General features: G+C 45.8%; 1 protein-coding gene across 3 annotated transcripts in view; it reads right to left on the bottom strand.

Moving 5' to 3' along the window:
- Positions 1-24753, bottom strand: part of LOC147701168 (peripheral myelin protein 22-like) — a 154556-nt gene extending 129803 nt beyond the window's left edge. The window contains exons 1-2 of one of the 3 annotated variants that reach the window (XM_086929928.1): positions 24553-24730; positions 18430-18849 (exon numbers count right to left, since the gene is read on the bottom strand). The gene's annotated coding sequence lies outside the window, so the exon portion shown is untranslated. Of the gene's footprint in view, positions 1-18429; positions 18850-24552 lie in introns of all 3 variants that reach the window. The other 2 variants (XM_086929927.1, XM_086929929.1) reach the window with 2 other exon arrangements.
- Between the last annotated feature and the right edge of the window lie 892 nt (positions 24754-25645).

Below are 25645 nucleotides of genomic sequence, written 5' to 3'. Positions count from 1 at the left end.
AAATTGGGATAACCTGGGCGGCTAACCACTACACGAAAAACACAGTCCTCCTTTCCTGTCCTTTTACTCCTCTCCTACTTCTGTTTCTCCTTTCAGCGGGGGCGAACACAAGCCCAACTATACCACGGCCTAGATCATGATTACCCTGCAACGCCTATGAAAGCCACACTTATGGCCCCAAAGTGGAAGTTTTGTAACCCACCAGGCGCACAATGCAGCCCGCACGCTACCTCTAATGTATACCTATACACTGTACTCTGTATGTATATAAAATGTTCTCCCTAATAAAATCATTTGAAATAAAAAAAAAGTAATGCACCTTTATTTCACACATTAGCAGCTACCTCTTGCCAGCCCCCCAACCTCTGTTTTTTTTAAAATGAAATAAATCTCTGGTAGGTCGCTATCAGGAGGCCTGCTTGCTTTGAAAAGATGGTAAAATCTTGATTTATTTTAGTTCTTTTGGCATGCTTGCTTTTGCCCTTGTTTCGATGTTTTATGGGGCATATGCAATAGTTGACAGTTTCTCTAATCTATTAACCATCAATCTCTGAGTCGGTCACTCCAAGAGTGTTTATTTGGCCTACATGCTTCCCCAGATGGCTTTTTGGATACTTCCAATGACAATAATTGCAACTTTCCCCAAAGGTTTAACAATGTATCTCCCCACATCCTTTACTTTGTTATTGTTGGGTAACCAATGCCTACTGAAGGGGCTGTTTCGCCAAGAGTGGCTACAGATTGCCTTTGCTCTCCACCAAACACTCTGGGGCAGATTTACAAGCCCCTTGCACCACTTTTGCGTCATTTTTGACATGGAAAAATGCGCAAAAGTGGCGCAAGGGGCTTGTAAATCTGCCCCTCTGTATGCCTAGTTTTGCCTTGGACTGGGAGCACAGTTATGCGCCATTTTCAGCTATTGCCAGTAATGCACAGGAGGTTTGAGTTAAAATATCTTCCATGACTTTTGGGTTGAATGATCTTCATACATAGGTCGCAGTGAAGTCAATTTTAGATTTGCTAAAACCCAATAATGTTAACTATCACAGACTGTATTTATGAATTTGGCGTTTCATATATTGTTTTTCTGGACTGCTTTCTGCTCGGGGATTTCCGGCAATGGCACTTCCTGTGAAGGCAGTGACCGTTGTTTATTGCCCTATCAGCTCATCTTGTGACCTTGTTATCTATCCCATCTGTACCAAAATTGTGTGTGGGTGATTAACAGCTGTTAATGCTTACAAAAGAAGGCAATAACATTCCTCTGACATACATGAGTTGATAGATTTTTAAGAAAGTAAAAATGCACATTCTAGGATCAAAGAGCCACCGTTTAGCGACAAAGCCTGCCAAGTGTGACTGCACCATCTGCATCGCTATGTCATTTCCAGGGTTCAGTTTGTGGGACATTTCTATGCATTTATAAGTTGTTTAAATGTGATGATTTTACTTTTGCCAGCAATCCCGGTACTCAGACGTCTATGCTTTATTATTTTGCTGGGTTTATTACATTACTCAGCTTTTTTTAAGATCAGGAACTGGATATTTTTTATATTAGAAAGTCTATAAAAGGACTAATGAAACCCTAGGAGATAAAGAAAGGACTGTTTTGTTCACTGATCGAAAGGAACAAAACGGCAACATATATTTTCATCTGGTTCCATGAAAAACACGAGATCCTAGTCCCAAAGCTAAATTTAAATGTTTAGATTTACTCATGCACTTTTTGAGGAAGTTTATTGCTTTCAGCTAGTTAACATTTCCCAATGTAAAGTTCCTCAAAAGTGTAGGCTAACATGTCTTCACACCTGAAACCGGGGGGGGGGGAGTTGGGGGGGGGGGGGGGGGGGTCGTAGCCAAATTCATGAGTAATGTTACTACAGAAACCTTTCACATGTAAGCGGAGATCTCCTTGACTGGGGTAGCGATCACCCTATGGTAAAATATAGATGATAAATGTTAAAATTAAAGTTAAAAAAAATACTAACAAATGTTTTATGTAATTAATATTCATGTCAATGTTTTGTATAATTATTTTTAATGTGGTTTTAATGTAGTACAAAATAAACAAAATACTAAAACTTTATTTTGAAATAAATATTTAACTCATTTAAATATATTAAATCATAATAACATTATGCTTTAACGAATTATTAAAGAAAATTCCCACGTAAAGAACATGTTTTATATTTAATATGTAGTTAATATACCAAGTTATATATAATTCATTTAAACTAATTATCATTATTTTTTAAATAGAAGTTACTTTTATTTCAAATTGTAAAAAGGATATTCTTTTTTTAAATACATATTAATTTTTAATATTACAACAAATGTATATCTAATTTTATAAAGTTGAAATAAATGAATTTATTTTATCAATATTTTTTATGGAGTGTTACTTTAAATCCCTGCCTCCATCATTTTCCTCAGAAGTGTGCTGCAGTACCAGTGTATGGGCACGTGTGATGCAGGACTTAATCAAGGTCTGAGATGGATGCTAATATTTTGGGACATTTTTCGCCGTTGTAGTTTTAGTTTTAGAGGTCGAGTTTGTGATTAGGAATGAGCTTACTATTTTTGGGTGAGGGCATGTCCTTCCCTAAACCCCTCTCTAGCCCTCCTGAAACCCTTTTTTGCTACTCCCTAAACACCGCCCATTTAGTCGTGAGTATTCATCATTTTCCAACCACTTCGCAGTGTCCCACCCACATTTACTTCTAAAAAGTGTACATGCCTGGGTGGAGACCTCCGCAGTTCAGGCAGAGATCTCCACACATAAGAGATAGTACAGGCTGTGTTGTAGACCTTAGCATGTAGGTTTGTAAATAGAATTTTGTAGGACATGAGTAGTACTATTGTAGTAATACTAACCACACTATGAAATGCAGTTTGTGAATAGAACCCATGGACTCTGCAAAATAAGGTAAATCATGATATTCAAGAACAAACCCAGCCTACCTTACTCACAACAAATAAAACAAGCAATGACAAATCCAATAGCTTCCGCTTATGTAAAATTTATGTGGCGCCTATTGGGTTACATTGCCTGGATTGCGTCCCGCAGTATTAAATAAATAAATAAATAAATGTGTCCTCTACCAGCAGAGACCAGCACAAAGTGCCACATCCAAGCAAGTATGACTCTCCACACGGTCCATGTTCCATCAAGGAGGCACCAAATAACTCTTCAGTTTAAACCAGAGCCCAAGTCATAACTTTGTAGGTTCCATCATGGGACAGATGTGTTAGTGGCCACCACCTCAATAGGGGGGAAACCTTAGCAGCGCAGCATACACAAACCAAGTGATTTGTCTCTCACCTTGGAGCCAAGGCTGTATGATGCTACTCTTATTTGCCACCCTTTGGTTGGTTGCTGCTGGAAATCAGAATCTGCTGTTGCTTGACATTTGCTTACCATATATGACTCATGTACCCTTCTATTGTGCGCCAAAATGACTCCTGTCAAGCTGTTAATGAGTTATATGCATTGTAAGACATTGACCCCACCTGGCTATGCCAAGAGGTAAGTAGGGTCATACCTTCAGCCGATTATTTTCATCTATAGACCGAGATTCTGGCTTTTCCCTCCTCTTTTGGTTCAGCTAGGATGTATGGATGGGGATGTATACATCACTACCCTAGCTAAAAATGACATAGGGACAGCTAGCCCCCCCGCTGGCAACGGAGGATGAACCTGTGGTTAAAGGTGAGGTCAATGCTGGATTTGCTCACGATTTCCACCTGATTGACAGTAACTAAAATTGAATCAGGGTGAAACTTAAACTGGGACAGTGTGGTTAGAACTAAATAGGGTGACACTGGATGTTGAGCAATGGGACACGATGACGCCAACACTGAAAATGATTCACAGTAGAAAGGCAAGCTTCATGTGCATCCCTAGATCAAACTTTTCAAGCTGGAGCTTCGAAAATAATATGCTAAGCTTAGAGTGTTGTGAATGAAATAGCATTTACTCTCATCTGGAAAAGGTGGCAGAACGAAAACAATGTGGGTGAAGTAACGTATGTTTAATATCAAACAAAGCCAGATATGACAGCATCTGCTGTCTTGGAATAGAAATCACTATAGCATATGTTGTACATCACTGTGTAAGCATGGTGTTCTGCAGAAATAACTACCACATCTTTAATTTTGGGGACTGCATTACTAAAGATATAATCATCATCAAACACAATTAAGAGAGGACAAGGGAGGCAAGACAACCCTCAAATACATCCAGGAACCGATTTAATTATTTCCCCTGTTATGCTTTTGGGTAGGCAGTGGTATTTTTAATTATAAGCTCACAGATTATAACATGTCAGAATCCCTGAAAACTGGTCTCCTGCCAAAGGATAAACAGCACCTACTGTGACAGTATGTTGACCACTTTGAGGACTTTAAACAGGATTTCCGGGGCATGACTGCAAGCTTGCTATCACCTAGAAAACCTTTCCCTGCCAAGCCAATGAAGGAAGCCCCTAGTCCTCTTCCACCCGTAGACATTAACTGCAGTAAACACAACTGAACTGAACTGTTCTATGATGAAGAACCATCTCTCAAAATGTGCAGTCTTCGTAGTGAACGATGAAAATCATACGTTTTGATAAGTGGTTGCACAGTCTGCAATCTATACCCATCCTTAACATTGTTCGGTCAAACAATGAGAATGTAAAGCCCTCCAACACCTTTGGGTCGTGCACGCGCTGTTTAAAAGTGGTTAAAAAAACAAGAATCCACCTAGCAACCCTCTTGACCCCCTCGGTGATCCCCAGCACCCCCTCACATCGAAAAGCAGTTGACATTCACAGAAACACTGCTGTTTCGTAAGCCACACAGAGCGCTCGTCTGAATTGCCCGCGCAAGGACAAAAAAGGCCCTTGCACGCCTCGCCCACAGGGTCTGAAAGAGCTGCACGGCGGCAAGGACAGCAGTCATGCACCAGGATGATTGGAAACTATAAGAAGTTAGAGCCCAGTGGTATCCATCTTGGACTCATCAAAGCTGTGGAGGAAACTTGCCAGCACCTAGAAACAAACACGAGGAGCCCCATTTTCTGTATAACTAGATGCTCTGAAAAGAACAATCAACTGCATATCTTCAAATTCAAATAATGGCACAGCCTAGTCCCCTGCAGAGCACTGAGGGGTAGATTTACAAGCCCTTGCGCCTCTTTTACGCCGCCGTTGCGTCACTTTTGTGACGCAGCGGCGGCACAAAGCCAGCGCCATGCTGTGGGGTATTTACAACATGACGCATCTGGGAGATGCATCATGTTTTAAAGCCTGCGCCACATGTAGGCGTTCGGGCGCATAGGGGGGTTGCGCGTTCCAGCGCAGGAACGCCTCCTAAAAGTGGCTGAGTGAAATCTACAAGATTTCACTCCGTCACTTTTAAGGCCATGCTGCGTCAAAACCCTGTGCCTGCTTGAAGCAGGAGTAAGGATTGACATAGCATGTTAGGGATAGGGCACCCCGAGCCTTTCTGGAGCTGCGTCACACTTGCGACGCAACTCCAGCAATGCGCTGCCTTTCCGACAGGGGATGCAACACGCATCTGCCCATCCATGCGCCACGGTACACTGCATTGTTAATGCGGCACATCAGTGGTGGCACACGGGTGGGCTGATGCATCTCAACTCTTCTGGCGCATCCCTGCTGATTAGCAGAGATGCGCCAGAAGTAGTAAATTTGCCCCTGAACTGGCAGACCATGGCTGTGGAGTGGGGAGAGTGCTTGTGACTCAGCTCCTCCCTGTGTCTGTGTAGTGTGTGTGTGGGGGGGGCAGGGGTGTTATAAGGCAGCCGGGAGAGCTTGGCACTACTTGGGTATTAAACAATGGGAAAAAAAGATTGAAAAACATATTCCAAAAGAATGGCAGAGCTTTAGAAATTACATGCTCAATCACAGAGAAAAAAGTTGTGCTGTAAAAGGCGGAAGAAATGTTCAAAGGGAGTACTTGGTCCAAGCTCCACTGATAATAAAAAACACAGAGAAAGAAATACACAACAGGAAATAGCATACTGCAATCAATAGAAAACAAGGAAAACAGAGTTATAAGCATATGAACATATGGAAAGTCAGGGTGAGCTGTAAGTTATTTTTAAGAGTTTTTTAATACAAAAGATTTACAAGCTCAGAGTAAGTGCTATGCAGGCAATACCTAAAAAGTCAGAGGGCAGAGGAACGCTTTGTGAGTTTAGAACCTAACTTACACATTGGATCCTTGAGTGAGGATGAGGGCAGTACAACTTTCACAAGTCATTCTGTCAGGAAGGGAAGTTTCACCTCCTTCCCATGCAGGTATTTTTTTTTACTCCTGGGAGTTTTGACACTTCCTGGCAATGGGTCAGAGTCCTGCCTTGGCTTCAGCAGCTGCGAGTTGTAAGCCAGGGCACAGTAAAAGCCGGGCCATCCAGGTGGGCAACCTTTAAGGTAACCACCTGGGTGCATGTCACTTCAATTCTGACACCTTGTTTAATGACTCTTCTCACACCTTTTTTGATCTTCTGTTACCTACTGACTACTCTATCCTCAGAAACAACAGAATAGGCAAGATCGGGGGAGGTGTTGTGATTATCTACAGAAACGCTCTCCAAATCAAAACCTTTCCCACCACCCTCTTTCGCACCTTTGAATGCCTTTCCCTAGAACTCCAAGTTCAGCATGGCTCACCCTTCAGGTTCCATATCATCTACCACCCACCTAGTAATTGCTCTTCTTTCATAGAGGAGTTGAACGACTTCATTAGTGACCAATATTCACAAAGCGACAAGCAGATCTTCCTAGGTGAATTCAATCTCCACTGGGGCTTCGTGAAAGACTCAGCTGCCAACAAGCTTGCAACCTTTCTCTCAGCTAACGATCTTGCCCAACACTGCTCGGAAATTACACACACCAAGGGCACAATTCTGGACCTTGTGATATCAAAATCAGACCAGATTACCTCTGCTTCACCCATCCGTGTTGACTGGTCTGACCATTTCCTCATTCCCTTCTTTTTTCACCTCTCTCACATCTTAACTCTCGGCCAACCTAAAAGAGCCTCTACGTGGTTCCGCAACACAAAAACATTGATCTTGAGATTCTATGTGATTCTGCTATGCGTTCACTTTCTGGTCTAGACCCCAATACGAATGTCAACGATCTCACTCCCCTTTGCCTCTCAATCCTTGCTGTCGAGATCGACAAGGTTGCTCCACTCCAAAGCAAAATGAAAAGACCCACCCCTTCAGCTCCTTGGTTCAACAAAGCTATCTATGACAAAAGGAAAAACCTCAGAATCTTGGAGAAGCACTGGAGACAGTCACCATCCCCCCAACCTCTCTCTTTTACGCTCAGCAAGATCCAAATACCACCAGCACATCTTCCAGGAAAAAACATCTCATTTCAGATCCATCCTCGATTGAGCTAAAAACAGACCAAAAAAAGTTTCGACCTCATCAAAAACCCACATTGTTCTCCCCAAACCATCAAGCCTGATGCTTCAAAGAAAGCAACTGAGTTCGCTATATTCTTCGATCAAAAGGTAAAATCTCTGGTGGAACAGGTCACCCACTCCACCCCCATCGAGGAACGAAAAGCCTTAGTCACCTGGCAGAACTTTGCCGCCATCTCGGAGGTTGATCTCCTCAAATGCATTCGCGAAACCAAACCCTTCAACCATTCTTCTGACCTCATACCCAGTGGCATTGCCATTGATTTCTATACTAACACCCTTTCCTACTGAGCCAGGCTAGTCAATCTATTCCTCAATCAAGGATCCCTCCCTGTTGTCCTCAAAGCAGGACAGGTTACCCCCTTCTAAAAAAAAACACTGCAGATGCAAATGACCTCAATAACTTCTGCCCCATCACCAATCTCCCTTTTCTTTCAAAGATCACAGAAAAATGTGTTGCAAAACAACTGTCCCAACACATTACGGACAATAATCTCCTCAACATGTTCCAGTAGGGCTTTATTCAAAATTGCAGCACTGAAACAGCCCTGCTGCAATTGATCGATGATGCGCTGTATATTCTCGATTTGCCTTCTGATTCTTCTAGACCTCTCTGCAGCTTTTTACACTGTTAAGCACAACTAGGTTTGGGCAAAATTTGCGAATTCGCGGTCCGCGAATTCATGCAAAATGGCAAAAAATCTGCGAGTTCGCGAATTTTCCAGCGAACTCGCAGATTTTTGTGCCATTTGCACAAATATGTGACCACCTGTGCCTGTAACTTTGCCAGCGTGCCAAAAGCCGCTGAGGTCCCTTGAGTGAGCTGGCCATTATAGTGGGGATGGGCGGGAAGACTTTTCATACCGCTAGTGTGTGGTGGACGGGGCCAAACGGGCAGGGCTCCTATGCGAGTTCACATGCATCTTGTTTATACAGGGTCAGAGACTGAGCAGAGCAGCAGATGAGGAGAGAGCAGCCTCCTGGTCACATGAGCTACACGGGTATGGCGCTCGGGAAACTCATAGATGCAAAAATACGTTTGGCACGGCGCCCCCAGAATCCTTCAGATGTCTAATATAGCTCTGCTGCGCGTGTTGGTACAAAGCCATTCTGATCCTGCTCAGTGGGTTCAGGCGCATGCAGCTGCTGCTGCTGGACAATGTCCCCTCTCATACTAAACTGCCCGTACAGGCATATACTGGCACTGGGCAGTAGGGTGCAGTGGCATGCGGGTGCTCCACTCCTGGTACATGTGCATACCAGTGCCAGGGGGACACGTGTTTATTGGTGCTGTGTAGCAAGTTATGACTTTACATTTTGACTGCACCAGACGGTGGTACCACCTACACGGATCAGTAGCATCCAGGCACCAGACTTCATGGTGCAAGAGCATAATGGTTCTGTGCGGTACGGGTATATATGTACTGGGGCAGGGGGGCACTTAGCACAATGTGTGCTCACATCCAGAGGGCTCCCAGGCAATTGGGCACAAATGATTTTCACACGGAGAGGGTTCAGGGGCAATTCAGCAGCACTGGGGCTCACAGCCACTGGGCCCCTGGGCAGTTCAGTAGCGCGTTGGCTCACAACCCCTGGGCATCTCAGCAGCACGGGGGCTCAGACCCACAGGGCTCCCGGTCAGTTTAGCAGCACCACCTTCTGGTTCATCACTGCCACCCTCTGGTTCATCACTGCCACCCTCTGGTTCAGCACTGACACCCTTTGGTTCACCCCTGCCACCCACTGGATCACCACTGTCGCCATCTGGTTCATCACTGTCACCCTCTGGTTCATCACTGCCACCCTCTGGTTCATCACAGCACCCTCTGGTTCACCACTGCCACCCTCTGGTTCATCACTGTCACCCTCTGGTTCATCACTGCCACCCTCTGGTTCACCACTGCCACCCTCTGGTTGATCACTGCCATCCTCTGGTTCATCACAGCACCCTCTGGTTCACCACTGCCACCCTCTGGTTCATCACTGCCATCCTCTGGTTCATCACTGCTCCCTCTGGTTCACCACTGCCACCCGCTGGTTCATCGCTGCCACCTTCTGGTTCATCACAGCAGCCTCTGTTTCACCACTGCCACTCTCTGGTTCATCACTGCCACCCTCTAGTTCATCACTGCCACCCTCTGGTTCACCACTGCCACCCTCTGGATCATCACTGTCACCCTCTGGTTCATCCCTGCCACCCTCTGGTTCACCACTGCCATCCTCTGGTTCATCACAGCCACCCTCTGGTTCATCACAGCACCCTCTGGTTCACCGCTGCCACCCTCTGGTTCATCACTGCCACCCTCTGGTTCATCACTGCCACCCTCTGGTTCACCACTGCCACCCTCTGGTTCACCACTGCCACCCTCTGGTTCATCACTGCCACCCTCTGGTTCATCACAGCACCCTCTGGTTCACCACTACCACCCTCTGGTTCACCCCTGCCACCATCTGATTAATCACTGCCCCCCTCTGGTTCATCACTGCCACCCTCTGGTTCACCACTGCCACCCTCTGGTTCATCACTGCCACCCTCTGGTTGATCACCCTCTGGTTCATTACTGCCACCCTCTGGTTCATCACAGCTCCCTCTGGTTCACTACTGACCACTCTCTGGTTCTTCACTCCCACCCTCTGGTTCATCACAGCACCCTCTGGTTCACTACTGCCACCCTCTGGTTCATCACTGCCACCCTCTAGTTCATCACTGCCACCCTCTGGTTCACCACTGCCACCCCTGGATCATCACTGTCACCCTCTGGTTCATCACTGCCACCCTCTGGTTCACCAATGCCACCCTCTTGTTCATCACTGCCACTCTCTGGTTCATCACAGCACCCTCTGGTTTACCCCTGCCACCCTCTGGTTCAGCACTGCCACCCGCTGGTTAACCACTGCCACCCTCTGGTTCACCACTGCCACCCTCTGGGACATCACAGCACCCTCTGGTTCACCACTGCCACCCTCTGGTTCATCACTGTCGTCCTCTGGTTCATCACTGCCGCCCTCTGGTTCACCACTGCCAACCTCTGGTTCACCATTGCCACCCTCCGGTTCATCACTGTCCCCCTCTGGTTCACTACTGCCACCCTCTGGTTCATCACTGCCACCCTCTGGTTCACCACTGCCACACCCTGGGTCATCACTGTCACCCTCTGGTTCATTACTGCCACCCTCTGGTTCACCACAGCACCCTCTGGTTCACCACTGCCGTCCTCTGGTTCACCACTGCCACCCTCTGGTCCATCACTGTCACCCGCTGGTTCATCACTGCCACCATCTGGTTCAGCACTGCCACCCTGTGGTTCACCACTGCCACCCTCTGGTTCACCACTCCCACCCTCTGGCTCATCACAACACCCTCTGGTTCACCACTGTCACCCTCTGGTTCATCACTGTCACCCTCTGGTTCATCACTGTCACCCTCTGGTTCACCACTGCCACCCTCTGGTTCATCACTGCCACCCTCTGGTTCATCACGGTCACCCTCTGGTTCACCAATGCCACCCTCTGGTTCACCACTGCCACCCACTAGTTCACCACTGCCACCCTCTGGTTCATCACTGTCACCCTCTAGTTCATCACAGCACCCTCTGGTTCACCACTGACTCCCTCTGGTTCACCACTGTCACCCTCTGTTTCAGCACTGCCACCCTCCGGTTCACCACTGCCACCCTCTGGTTCATCACTGTCACGCTCTGGTTCATCACTGCCACCCTCTGGTTCATCACTGCCACCCTCTGGTTCATCACAGCACCCTCTGGTTCACCACTGCCTTCCTCTGGTTCACCACAGCCACCCTCTGGTTCAGCACAGCACCCTCTGGTTGATCACCCTCTGGTTCATTACTGCCACCCTCTGGTTCATCACAGCTCCCTCTGGTTCACTACTGACCACTCTCTGGTTCTTCACTCCCACCCTCTGGTTCATCACAGCACCCTCTGGTTCACTACTGCCACCCTCTGGTTCATCACTGCCACCCTCTAGTTCATCACTGCCACCCTCTGGTTCACCACTGCCACCCCTGGATCATCACTGTCACCCTCGGGTTCATCACTGCCACCCTCTGGTTCACCAATGCCACCCTCTTGTTCATCACTGCCACTCTCTGGTTCATCACAGCACCCTCTGGTTTACCCCTGCCACCCTCTGGTTCAGCACTGCCACCCGCTGGTTAACCACTGCCACCCTCTGGTTCACCACTGCCACCCTCTGGGACATCACAGCACCCTCTGGTTCACCACTGCCACCCTCTGGTTCATCACTGTCGTCCTCTGGTTCATCACTGCCGCCCTCTGGTTCACCACTGCCAACCTCTGGTTCACCATTGCCACCCTCCGGTTCATCACTGTCCCCCTCTGGTTCACTACTGCCACCCTCTGGTTCATCACTGCCACCCTCTGGTTCACCACTGCCACACCCTGGGTCATCACTGTCACCCTCTGGTTCATTACTGCCACCCTCTGGTTCACCACAGCACCCTCTGGTTCACCACTGCCGTCCTCTGGTTCACCACTGCCACCCTCTGGTCCATCACTGTCACCACCTGGTTCATCACTGCCACCATCTGGTTCAGCACTGCCACCCTGTGGTTCACCACTGCCACCCTCTGGTTCACCACTCCCACCCTCTGGCTCATCACAACACCCTCTGGTTCACCACTGTCACCCTCTGGTTCATCACTGTCACCCTCTGGTTCATCACTGCCACCCTCTGGTTCACCACTGCCACCCTCTGGTTCATCACTGCCACCCTCTGGTTCATCACGGTCACCCTCTGGTTCACCAATGCCACCCTCTGGTTCACCACTGCCACCCACTAGTTCACCACTGCCACCCTCTGGTTCATCACTGTCACCCTCTAGTTCATCACAGCACCCTCTGGTTCACCACTGACTCCCTCTGGTTCACCACTGTCACCCTCTGTTTCAGCACTGCCACCCTCCGGTTCACCACTGCCACCCTCTGGTTCATCACTGTCACGCTCTGGTTCATCACTGCCACCCTCTGGTTCATCACTGCCACCCTCTGGTTCATCACAGCACCCTCTGGTTCACCACTGCCTTCCTCTGGTTCACCACAGCCACCCTCTGGTTCAGCACAGCACCCTCTGGTTCACAACTGCACCTTCTTGTTCATCAGAGCACCCTCTGGTTCACCACTGTAGATTATGGGGAGAAAGCACACCTGCCCAGCCTCAACCGGGGGCTAGTTAATGTGTTACTGAATTTGAGCTTCAAGTCCGGCACCTGCTTCCTTATCTGTAAGTGCTTCCTGTTGTGGTTTAATTTTTGTGACAACCTGGAGCATTGTGCAATACTTGTAACTATTCTCTGACCCTGCTTCGAGGGTCAGAGCAGGGTCAGAGAATAGTTGCAAGTAGGCAACACCTCTGGAGGTGCCGCTCAGGAAGCACTTATAGGGTTACAGCAGGTGCCAAGTTGAAGTTAATTAATGTAAATGGTTACAAAGAAATTAGCTTCAACTTGGGTACCTGCTGTAACCCTGTAAGTGCTTCATGTACTTCAGTTTTTTCAAATCTGTCCCGCATGCGATTTTGCGGATTTTTCTGCAATTTCTCGAGATTCGCGGACCGCGAAATTGCAGAAAATCCGCAAACGGAACGGATTTTACTGCCAACCCTCCTGAACATTCTTCATCAGAGAATGGGCGTGGAAGGCACAGTACTGAAATGGTGTGCCTCTTTCTCTCGGACAGATCCCAAATTATTAAGATTGCGAACAGTCTCTCGTCTCCACTGGTGGTTGGTCAAGGCTTCTCTCAAGGTTCTATCCTTGTTCCCACTCTGTTTAATCTTTATCTGGAACCATTAGGGAACCTCCTAAGCAAATCTGGAATCCTCTACCATCTCTATGCGGATGACACCCAAATATACCTCAAGGTGTCTTCCCCTCATGATCTCTCACTACTCAGCTCTACTCTCAACGTTATTGACAACTGGATGTTAGTGCCCCAACTCATTCTCAATCCCTCTAAAATGGAATTCCTCCTCTTATCTAACTCTCTCTCCCCGCCTCCTGTTCAATCCTAGTTGGTTCAGTTGAATATACTCAACAGTAAACCCATTATTGTAGACTGCGCTAAATCCTTAGGTGTCATACAGGACAAAAGACTCAACCTAATCTCACACATCAATTCCATGTCCAAGAGCGCACGTTATCAGCTGAGCCTTCTTTGGGGGATTCGTCAGTTCTTCCCGGACAATGACCTAAAAACCTTGGTTCAATCGCTAGTTCTCTCTAGATTGGACTATTGTAATTCTCTTCTGACTGGCCTTCCCAAATCTCACCTCTCTCCCCTCAAATCCGTCCTCCATTCAGCAGCTCACTTCATTTCAGGATCCAAACGAAGTGACCACATCACCCCTATCCTGTCTTCTCTCTGATGGCTTTCCAAAGCTTTGAACTCTTTCTCCCCTCGCTATTTGGCGAATAAACTGAAATTGTCTGGAGGCTCAAGACCGTCTCGGAATCCGGAAAAGTTCCTTCCTGAGTCCCCCTCCTTCAAAAGGGAAAAATTGATGGCACAATCGTTCTCAGGTAATGCAGTGAGAATCTGGAACTCGCTTCCTCCTTCGCTCTGTGCCATCACCTCCATCCAGATCTTCAAAGCGGACCTCAAATCTCTTTTATTCCAAAGACACTTTCAGAACTAATTCCCCCTTCTCAGACCTCGCCAGGAAGTTTCTTAAGTCATTGTAAATGTGTCACATATATTTATATTTTTATTTGTACATTTGTTCTTGCTGCGTTTGATTTTGTGTTCTGTTTGCCTGCGTTGTTTTGATTCTATGGCCTGCTATTTTTCGCTAGAAAGTTCTTATTCATTGTAAAATTTGTCATTTATATTCATATTTTTGCTTGTACAGTCTGTGCTTGAGATTGTGTGCATTATGCTTACGTCGCTTTTGATTCTATGGCATGCTATTTTTATTTGTTCCATTCCTGTAACAGTTCTCTCCTGTAACGTAACTGGTTCTATTGTACAGTGATAATAATAATAATAATACACATTTTGTAAAGCGCACAATCACCCTAAGGGTCTCTAGGCGCTGATTAAGCAAGCTAATGCCCAGAGTCACATGGTGCTGGGATAACCTGCCACCGGTGCCAGGGATCAAACAGTGATCCCCAGGTCCAGAGTCCATCGCCCTAGCCGCGGCGCCACACTTTTCATCTGCTCTGACACCTTCGGGTAAAGTCTGCGCTTTATAAGAATGCATTAAATAAAATAAAATAAATAATAATGTCAGGGGTGATGAGGCATGTTTTTTGATGCCAAACATGATATATTTTAGTGGTACCATATTGGAGCTGGAAAACTCGGGTACCCGGTTGCAATCCCATGTTATCTCATGGACCACTGATCACTTATAGTAGTCCTTAATTGGAAAAGGCTACAAAAGTGACATATGAGCTTTCACCTATATGTCCACACCTTCAATGGAATGCATCCTGCCTTCTGGCTCAGGAGGCCTACCTTAGGGGTGACTTGCTTATGTTGAAGATAGTGCTATGACCTTGCCACACAAGGCAAGGGCAAAGTCAAGTTTGAACAGTGTGCACTGTTCAAGCAAGCTGCAATAGAAGGACTGCTGTCATCTGTTTACTTGGTCACTCAAGGTGGCACAAACAGTGCTTCGGGCCCCGGTGACAACTTCATTTCCCATGCCCTGGGTACCACTGGCACCACTTACTAGTGATATATAAGGGGGTTAAAGTCCATGACAATTGGGGTTGCCAATTCATATGTATCAGTTTTAGGGAGAGAGCAGTCGTCCAAATGAGGGCAAAAAGTGTGGAGGGGTGGGCACCTAAATAGGCTCCTTTTTCTTACAGTGTGCAAACATACCACAAGAAAAGTTCCACATCATTACAGTAAAATAGAGCACATTTAAATAAATAAAGGGACATCAAAAGGAATTAAATGCAATCAGTAGAACCGGATGTATGCATTTTTAGAGTTTTTTTGTGAAAGTTACCGCCAAAAATAATAAAGCACAGACCATGGGTATCTGCTCAGGGAGTGCACAATGTGAGGAGGTCCATAATCAGTGAGGGCCCTTTCTGGATTATTCCTCTGTGAGCCAGTTAGAGCACCTTGTAATTGATCCTTTATTGGCAGCCAGTGCAAAGAGGCCAGCGCACTTTTTGCCGAGGAGTGTCTGGGCAGTTTCAGGTTCAACCTGGCTGCCATGTTTTGGCTAAGATGAAGACTTTTATAAATGTATTTGGGAGAGCCAATATACAAGGAGTCCCCATAGTCTAAACGGGAAAGGATCAAAGCCTGGACCACTATTCTCCTATAGTGAGTGGGGAGGAGATTAAGAATTTTCCATAGGGTTCTGATTATACCAAAACAGGACGAAGTACGTTGTTTGCCTCAGCTTCCATAGATAAGAAGCTGCCCAACCACAATTGTAGACTCTTTACAGGGAGGCAGGGGTAGAAGGTGATCCTAAACTCTCTAGCCCATCATTGTGCATTTGAGGATTATGCTTATTTTCTAAAATCGTCTCTGTAGTAGATTACCCCCCAGACCATAAATTGACATGATTTAATACGGAAGGATCTAAAACATTATTCCTACTAAGGTTCTTTCATTAACCACTTCCTACTTGGGAACACTTTATAGCAAAAAAAATAATCGAAATCTCAACATCAAAATTATTAATTGCATCCCAACTCAATTAATGAACATTCCTATACTAGGACTTCTTTCTTTTCTTTGTATTCAAATGTATTTTCCATTAATTTATAAACAAATACAGACATGTATATGTACAAATACTTCACTGTATCGACATTTGACCTAGACATATAAAAAAATGACTGATTTTACTGATGAAAAGTGAAAACAGTAAAACACAGTTTGTTGTGACAGAGTACATAAACTCAAATTAAACAGTACCTAACATCTTTGTGGCGACATAACATAGTTTGTAACAAATCTGTGACTTATTTCATTATTGCTTCAGGATAGTACAACGTAGGAATATTGTTTTGAAAGGTGTTGTGCGTCCTTTTTATTTTGTACTGGGACCTGATAACATTGTGTCCTCTAGCATTTTCATGTACTGGTGTTATTTAGCGGTCCTGGTAAGGTCAGAGTTATTAGTGGTTGATTTGAAGTAGAGCCTTTTCTTGCGCTTACTGCTAGGTGCCTTGTGTGCACTTATGAATAGTCCAACTGGACCTTGACCTTGGTCTTGTCTCTAGTCAACTTAAGCAAATGGTTTGCCGTCCACCATGCAACTGTCTCTAGGCAGGGAGCAAGTTGTTGCTGATGATAATGTTATATCCTAGGTTCACATGTAAGTCTAATCAGCCTAGGTCCTCCTAGCTGCTCAGCCAGAGTGAGAGATGGCGACGGAATGTTGGTGTCTTTTAATGAAAATGACAACGAGTAATGTAAACTGGCAAAAGCAGAATTACCACACATGCTGCACTGACACAGAGGAGTAGCCACTGTTTTCTTTTACTTTGTGATGTGCTGCAGAATCTTATTGTATTGTAAAATCACCAGCACAAGAGAAACGCACAGTGCAGACTGAATAGACAGATATGCCCCCCCAAAAAAAACGCTGCTGCTAATGACGCTGCTAGGAAAAATAAATATGTGCAAGTAACAGACTATGAAAGGAAGACCCCAAAATATCCTCAGTAAAACTTTTCAAATTGGGCTCTTCATGTCCAGGTTAGCAAACTATTGAAGGAAATAGGACACTTCTCAACACAAGGATGTGAAACTGCACTTCTGTTCATAATCCAATAAGCAAGCATTGCGCAGACCTGCGCAGACCCATAAAAGAATGCATCTGTCGCAGCACTTGTAAATTTCTTTGATTAAAATAGATTTCCAGGCACATTGCTCCCACACTTTTAACTGAGCAAACTTGTACTTTATATGTGCCAACAAACGTCAATGTTTGCAAAACCACACCGCTCCTGTGTGGCACCTGTGAATTAATATTTAACTCGCCTTTGTTTAGCCACAATCCCTTTAAGCTGTAGATACATCAATGCGGTGGACAAAAGGAAGTGGTAGGGTGAAGTTAAGTCCATTCATACCCTAACATACAGACCATACCTGTGGTCAAGTCCATGGAGCAAGTTCATGCTGGTGGGAGGGCGGTCCGATGGCTTGGACACTGGTGGGGCTGGCTTGCCTTTTACTCCATTCTGCTACTTGTATTTTCTTTTCTTTTTTCTTTGTAGTTGCGCTGGTTTCTTTGTAGTCTCTGGGTTTCTGTTCAATCCATAAGTACGCTTGTACTTAGTATAGGAAGACACTGGTAGCCAGGTTGTAAGTTTCTGAAGTCTTCTTTATTAATCCATGTCTTGCAGTATCAAACAAGGATCAGCCATGTACAGCTCTTAATCCAGCTCTAGTAACTCCTATGCCAGCCCCACCAGGATCAGCCTGCCTAGCTGGTCAGCCCATCTCCAACTGTCACCCACTCATCCACACAGTCACCCAGGCATTCCATGCATCACAGGCACACCAACATTCCGTCACCATCTCTCACTCTGGCTTAGCAGCTAAGACGACCTAGGCTGATTAGACTTACATGTGAAACTAGGATATAACAATAAGCCTGTCTCTGTGGTGAGGGAGACAACACGTTAAGTGTCATCCGCATATGACACAATTGACACTCCAAATTCCTTGAGAATGTCTGCTAAGAGGCTTAGGTTGATGTTCAACAGTGTGGGGCTTAAGGAAGAGCCCTGCAGAACTCCACACTTTCAAGGAAAGACTCGGAATAACAGGCAGGTTCACACACTCTGGAAGACCTATCTCTCTAGGGAGACAGCACAGGAGCCCATTTTGGATGCAGGGAATCATTTTGCACATAGAAAATAGAAAATAGTGCTAAGTACTGAAATATACTTCTCATATAAATATGCATGATTACGAGCATTGTTGTTGTAAATATGCTAGAGAGAATTACAAAAGTTACACTCACCCTTACTGGTGTTGTGGCTGGACTTCACTGTAGAGCGTAGATCCGGTCAGGCGTTGCGTATAGTCATTGCCGGAGCTTTGCTGTTGTTACATTAGCATTAAGTGCAGACCTTGTATTACAGATCATCACTGGTGGTCACTGTAGCATGAATAGCTGGGTTCACAGGAACTTTGAGGTGGCGGTCGCTGTGGACGGCAGGGTTTAGCACGAATTGCCCGTTCACGGTCACGAAGAGCCCAAAACTTCAGGATTTCACCTTTCTTCACAGGAGGAGCTCAAATGATGCCAGCCAAGGGTCCAGCACCTGGTGAGGCACCAATCAGGAACTCACTCCAACAGAGGCCAGCAGGGCTCAGGCAAGTCCAGGCAGGTCTAAGTCAGCTAGGCAGATGTAGAGTGGTCTCTGAAGCTTGTTGTTTCCTGTAGCTCAGACAGAAGGTCAGCTAACTGCTAGATTCTACTGCTAGGTAGCAATATATATAAGGATGTTATTAATATGTAGCCAGCAGGAGCTATGCTTTTTCCTGCTCCGCTTCCTGATCCATCTGATCTCACTGATCCACACATCAACAGAACTCTCAACAGTTCAACACAGAGCTATCTTCCAAGGCTGAGCAGCCGAACATATGATATGAAAGGCAAACAAGAAGCAGACCCCATCACAGTTCAATTCACCAAACATAGAAAATGTGGTAGTGTGTTGTCTCTACAGTGATAGATATGGTACCCCCCCTGGCAGGGAGAGTGCAGTAGTTCTTCCTGTGCGGTGAGTCTCTTTGCTCTCTCCTCTCCTCATTCAGCTCAAAACACCCTCAGGAGTAGGCCTTAAAACTCACATCCTCGATAGAGCAAATCAGGGGCATTGGTCTAAACATTAGTGGGCCGAACCCGAGCCCATGTCTGTATTCAGAAGCAAGAAGCCAAATTTCATGTTTTACATCAATGGCGCGGAACAAGTGAGTGTATTATTGTGCTTGCGGTGCAGACGCAGAACCAGTGCAAAATGCTTCATGCTGTTTGGCCAAACGCTGCCTTGCAGTTTCTGAACAATATTGTTCACTAACTCCAAAGTGCCAGACTTTGGAGGGCCCGCATGAGTGTGTTCTCACATTCTTTATTGCGGATAACGCTTGGGTCCCGATAGGGTTTGCATAAGACTCAAGGCTCTTAAGGCAGTTACGCTTGCTTCATTACCTTTCATTGGCCACCTATGGGTTTTGGGGGTTGTAGTCTTGGGTTGCTTCCAGTGAACTAATAAGACTGACATACCTAATAACATGATGTTTTACCGAACCTTAGCTCCAGAAAGCAGCAAAGAAAACCCAATGTTATGTTGGATGAAAACCTCACTCCTACACCCATTTGCTGACTATAGGTCCTTGTCGTCCCTGTGGCGTAAGAGGGAGGGCATGCAGTATAATATTTCTCCTTCAGGCCAAGCCTTTTCTTATGCCAGCCAGCTTAATTTGGTGGGAGGAATTTCGACAGACGACGCAGGAAAGTTAATTATTTATTACAATTTTCCGCATGGTCGTCTGTCGAATTCCCCCCCCCCCCCCCCCCCCCGCCCACCCAACCCGGCCTCACCGCAGCTGTCCTTTTGAGAATGTAGAATTAAGAGCAAAGCAACGGGAGCACCCAAAAGCTTGCTGGCGGCTGTCTGTCTGGGTGGAGCATTGCTTGCCCCCCATGCTGTCGCAAGGGTGGAATGGGCCAGGCTGTTATGATGTCCTCTGCCAGTGACATCACACAAAATGACTGGGCTTTCCTGTTGAAAGGAATGAGAGCCTTCTGAGCGGGGTCGTTTTAGCGCTAGAATCGCCTGGTGCGACAAACATTTTTGTCACCCCCCACACATCATGGCCGCCTCCTCGGATTCTCTCACTGCCGCTGGGCAAAAGTGCCCCTCATCTTCAATCATAAATTATTGCTAAACACGGCTTCCCTCTGAGGTCAGTACCCCCTCCACAGGTCAGCGTCCAGTGCGGCTGCACCAGTCGCACTGCCCTAAAGCCAGCCCTGCCTCTGAGTTTCCTATATTTTACAGATATTCATTGACCTTCGGTTGAATGGGAGCACAGTCCTGCCAACTCACACGGTGACTCCGTGTGTCACACGATTTTGGCTCCCTTCACAGGTTCACCAGGCGAGAATCCAAAATCCCACGGTGGCAACGAAAAAAAGCTGAAAACCACAGTACACAGTGGACTTACCGCTTATTTTCAGAGGAAGGTAGCAGTAGATGTCAATTGAGGACATCGAGGACAGCTCCAGGGGTGGGGACTCCTAGAGAGATGCCTCCACCCCCACTCTGCGCCAAAGTAGCTGCAGGGGGCGGCATTAAGCTCCCCCTCCCCCACGCCCCTACAGTAGTAAAGTGAGGCCTGCTGTTGCCAGGCTGGAAAGAATGAGGGTTTAGTTTGTGGAGGGAAATTCCTCGCCTCAGGGGCATAACACAGGCCCTCACAGCCCATGCGTTGCGGGGGGGCCTCCGTGCTCCAGGGGCCCCCTCACTCAGCGTAGCAAGCAAGCCTCTGTATGAAATAAATGGTGCGCACGCAACATACATTTATTATCTTTAAAAAGAGGTTGATCTTCAAGCTTTTTTTAAGCGGGGCTTGCAGAAATGGGTTTATTTTGGCGCTATATTCACGTTTATAAAATGAAGTCCTTCATCCACCTGCTTAAGCCAATAGGAGAACCACACATATTTACCGCCTCAAGAAGCGATGTTTGTGACATCTAAAGTAAGTCTGTTGTAGTTGCTTTCGTGGTCTAATCGTTATGGCGATGGCTGTCAGGCTTGTCCCATTCTTCGCACTGTTCACAAACCGTAAAGACAGCCCCTGCCTACTGGAAACTGAAAGCGCTCTGTTTTTGTTTTTTTTTTTTTTTACATAGCGCCTAATAGATGAACTGTAGTTTACACATTTCCTTTCTCAATGTGTCAGCACTATTTAAATCATCATATTAAAGTACACCATCTTTTTCAGATAGATTTTTATCCTAGGATTCAAATTTTGTATTTCTTTTTGTCTTTAATGCTCGGAGAGGCCTTTAGGTTCCCAGAAGGTGCTATGTAAAGGGCCGGATGCCGGCATGGCTATGGTGATGAGAAGCCTGGTGCCTACGAGGCTGTGCATTCGTAGTTCGGACAGGAGTATAGATGGGGTTTAGAGGCTGCTGAGATCCCCCCTCCAATATTGGCATGTAGCGGGAGGCGAGGGGATTGTACCACCATACCCAACAGGCCTGCATGACGCAGCACTTGTGTTAGTAGGTGCATGTGGCAAAGGGGTGGCTGCATTTTTTGGAGGTCTGACTAGAAACTCTGCCTTGGCAGGCAGGAGATGAGCAAAATTTGAAGCTTCCTTAGCGGGGGCAAAAACCAGTTGGCTTAGTGAATTAATGCAATGAAATATACAAGTGGGCTTATGTGTGGACTGTGGATATTGCTGTGACATATGCAGGTCACATGTTTCAATCCTGGAAAATGGTGGAAGTGGTTATTGGTGTGCCTGCTTGATCTAGAGCTGTTCGCGGCACATTTTCTACCCCTGTAAAGTGGCCCAGTGGACTGGTGTATATGGCAGGTGAAAGGTTGCAATCCCAAATTATATGTTTCAGAGAATCCATGCGCCTTTTGCAGCGAATTCTGTCTAAGCTTAAAATAACATTGAAAGCCCAGTTAAAACTAAAAAAGGTTTAGGGCTGATTAAACTTGCTAAACATATGTATGTGTAAGCGGTGGGCCACAGGTAGGATCTGAATACGATAGCACTGTGGGTTGATGTGCCCACTGTTTAACCTGCACATAACAGGCTCAGCTACTAGGGAATTTGCCCGAATGCACCTGTTTCTCATGTGCAATGTGTGTTAGGTCCAGTTCGAGGGATCACAGCAATAACAATGCAACAAACGTCAAGTAAGGTAGCTCAGTGAGCTGCTAAGTCTGTTGCAAGTCAACTTAATGGGGCCACGATCTATCAACTAGAAGGAGTTTACCATCACTAAAACACGACATATGTCTTACACCCCCTGGAGAATAGGGCTGCTGTGGATGTGCCTGCACTCGCAGAACAGTTACAAAAAGAACAGCGTATGGACCGAATGCTTACATTCACCCGAGATCTGGGTTTTGGCTCCCCATACAATTCCAGTTTAAACCCAGCCATATGCAAATCAGTCTTGACCCTGCTCCTCATAAGATCAGTCTAGCCCAGCTGCCAGGCTATCCCTGAACCGGAACCGGTTTTGGGGTTTCACCCCTTATCAGCCAGACTAGTTTGACTCCAGTGACTTGGAGAGCAAGGGACCCACATCTGGGCCTACCCCTCCGACTCAGGCTGACAAATGCAAAAAGAACAGTTGATGGACAGAATGCTGAACAATGTCATACATTCAACCCATTACAGAGATCTGGGCCTAAATCCATTGTTTTTTGTTCTTTTTTGCTACCCATGCCATTACCAATTTATATGCAAATCAGTCTTGACCCTGTACATTTTGGGAACAGTCCAGCCTAAACTGTCAAGCCAGGCCCTCGCTGCACCGGAAACACGCTTCTTGGGACCCATTTCAGGGCATCACCCTTCATCAGCCAGGCTAGCTAGAATCCAGTGGTGTAGTGAGCACAGGACCCATTCCAGTGCATACCCTTCCCATTTAGAGTGACATATGCAAAATAAACAATTGATGGACTGGTTTGCATATGGCTGGGTCCAAACTGGGGTTGTCTGGTGAGCAAAAGAATGATGGGTTGTTTTTTTTGCATATGCCGCACTAAGTGGGAAGGGTATACCCAGACGTGGTTCCTGTGCTCACTACACAACTGGATTCAAGCTAGCCTTTTTGATGAAGAATGATGCCCTGAAACCGGTCCCAGGATGCTTGTTTCCGGTCCAGGGAGGATCTGGCTTGGCAGTTCGGGCTATACTGTTCCTACAAGGAATAGGGTCAAGACTGATTTGCATATGGCTGGGTCCAAACTGAGGTGGTGTAGTGAGCAAAAGAAGATGAATTTAACCCAGATCCTTGTGACTGGGGGTGAATGTTTGCTTTGTCCAGCATTCCTTCAATCAATTGTTTCTTTTGCACCGGTGTAGGAATAGTCATATGTGTGAGTACTACAGTATATGTTTGTGTGTGAATATTGCACACTGGGTTACTGTTTGCTACCACAGTGCAAATGTGTGTGGCACTATTAATATAGGTGTTACAGTATGCTAGTTTCTGAGCCTATTGTTGTCTGTGTGTCTTTGTGTGTGCCACCATGTGCCTGCATGTTTGCGTGCCTGTACCACAGTAAGTCTATGTGTCTTTGTGTGTGTCTGTGTTTTCTCAATTTTCTGCGTTCCTTTCTCTGTTTTTGTTCAAAATCTATTAGTCAAAAATAAATCACAGTACCCAAAAATGAACGCTAGTGTCTACCAGGGGCCTACATTAAGAAATGCCTGTCTGAATGAATGAATTTAATGCATAATTACTTAAAATCATTGCAAAACTGTGATACAGTATCAAAGTTATTATTTTATATCTTGTGTACTTCTCATGCATGTTGTCAGTCGCGTTTTTATGGATTTGCAGGTTTGGGCTTGTCTTTCAAAGTTTCAAGTTATTGTCCATTAATGCCACTTCTATTTCAGACCCTTCATAGTTGTTCTTTGTTCTGCAGCCATATGCAGTTCCTGAGACCATAGGATCGCTCCTTGGCATTGTTCTGATTGCTTCCTTGGTTAAATAATCTGCTTTTGACAGTATTGTTACAAATGGCACAACTTGTATGTTAAGTGTTGCCCACTTTCTCATTAGAACTTAGAGAAAGACAATATAGAAGCATTTAATTTAAATGTTGGAGATTTCAAATCAAAATATACTAGATTTCTTGCTGGTGGGGCAAAATGGTAGGAGGTGGGCCGGGCCCCGGGGGAGGGGATGGGGGGCGGCGGGGGGCCCTCCATGTGCTTTGCAGGGGGGCCCCCTCACGTTTCGTTACGCCACTGCCTCGTCTAGAGACTCACCCAGCAATAAAGCACAATTAATTAGCACTTGCTACTTAAATAGACGATATATTACATTTATTTTTGTTCTCATCGTTTTCATAAAAAAATATAAAGTACTTACGTGCTCTAGAGAGAAGGATAGTTCACACCCGCCCTGTGTTTCTTCTTATTACTTTCTGTGCAGTTTCAGTCTTCACCATAACCTTATCACTATTCTCAGTTCTTAATTTTGTTTGCTCGAAAATGCACTCTGTTCCCTAACTTGCCCTTTTACAGCAGGCAGGTTAGCTCATTGGCTCTTGACCACCTCTCTTGCAAATATGTAATAAAACTTGGCATTCCTCACTTTATTGAGCCGATGGCCACTCCCTTGGCAAAGAGGACAAAAAGTTGGCACGGACATCGCTCTTGCTTATTGGCCAGGTGGTTCTTGAAAGATAACGGATAGTTTCCTGCAAGGCGCAATGTTCAGTGATGCCAAAAGAAATGACGACACAGGAAGTGACTGCTATGGTATTCATTCTCTGAGGAAACGTTCTGCTCAGTCACGTAGATAGAAATACGTTCATTTATTGTACCACGTTTACAGTGCTGAGACCTCAAAGTGAAAAGTAGTCTCACATTAGGATTACGGCACGGTCTCAGCCTGTAATCCTTCCAATGTCGATGAAATGAAGACAAAGTCAAATAGTATATTATTAACTGCATGAATTTTCAATGTAAAGCGCTATGTTTAAATATGTATGTTTTTATTCAGTTTCTCTACCTATCGTGAAAGTATGCTGATATCATTTTCTACTTGTGTTTTTGAGTCTGACGTCAGTCAAGACCTTTAGATTGTATTAAAAAGATCACTTTATGCATTTTCTCCCTTTAGAGCCAGGGACTACTGACTGAATGCGTCCTATTTCTGTTAAAAACATATTTTTCCTTTTAATGATTTCTTTCCTTCCTCTAGAGGGGGTACGCTCCCACAAAACGACTGCCAGGAAACTCGCATCTCTTCAAATGCTCCCTCTGCAGGCATGCTTAATTATTATTTTTGGATACTGTGGTGGCCAGTTTCGAATGTATTTTGAAACAAAGTTTGTCAACTATTTTCAAAGAAAGCAAAAATAAAACAACCATTGGCCAAGCCAAAATGTCAACAGCCAAAGCCAGACCAGGTAGCTTTGCCAATGCTTGTTTTATAGTGTGGTCTAAGAACAACAGAT

This window comes from Lissotriton vulgaris, chromosome 7, assembly GCF_964263255.1.
Source record: "Lissotriton vulgaris chromosome 7, aLisVul1.2, whole genome shotgun sequence".
Lineage (NCBI taxonomy): Eukaryota > Metazoa > Chordata > Amphibia > Caudata > Salamandridae > Lissotriton > Lissotriton vulgaris.
The sequence above is the reverse complement of the archived record's forward strand: the minus strand, read 5'-3'. Positions and strand labels throughout refer to the sequence as shown.